At 36.5% G+C, this 411-nt stretch overlaps 1 protein-coding gene across 1 annotated transcript in view; it reads left to right on the top strand.

Moving 5' to 3' along the window:
* The first annotated feature begins 210 nt into the window (after positions 1–210).
* Positions 211–411, top strand: part of KAT6B (lysine acetyltransferase 6B) — a 46,242-nt gene continuing 46,041 nt past the window's right edge. Inside the window, exon 1 of the mRNA XM_035897350.1 lies at positions 211–294. The gene's annotated coding sequence lies outside the window, so the exon portion shown is untranslated. The remainder of the gene's footprint in view (positions 295–411) is intronic.

Below are 411 nucleotides of genomic sequence, written 5' to 3'. Positions count from 1 at the left end.
TAAATGATTTTTAATGACAGTTATTCTGTATCTTTGTATGAAGTAGATGAGTTAAATAATGTGGTGCAAAGTTCTGAAAACAGCTGGTGTTTGCAGGGCTCTGGTGGTGCTGGCTACATCCTGTTGAACTTAAGAATCAATCTTACATATCAAGCTTTAAATATTTTGGTTTTTTTAGGACATCCATCATGTCTGAAATTCTGTCCTGAGTTAACAACAAATGTGAAGGCCTTAAGATGGCAGTGTATTGAATGCAAGACATGCAGTGCATGTAGGATCCAAGGCAAAAATGCAGTAAGTTAGACTGTTGAGTGTTGTCTGACTTTTCATTGTTTACCATAGCTCTATGCTTAGCACATGTGCAAATACAGATCACTGATGTACAACTTCAAGCAATGCTGTATTAAGTCT

The sequence above is a fragment of the Egretta garzetta genome, unplaced genomic scaffold (assembly GCF_000687185.1).
Source record: "Egretta garzetta isolate BGI_Z169 unplaced genomic scaffold, ASM68718v1 scaffold56, whole genome shotgun sequence".
In the NCBI taxonomy this organism is placed as follows: domain Eukaryota; kingdom Metazoa; phylum Chordata; class Aves; order Pelecaniformes; family Ardeidae; genus Egretta; species Egretta garzetta.
Note: the sequence above shows the minus strand (reverse complement) of the source record. Positions and strands in the feature narration are given on the sequence as shown.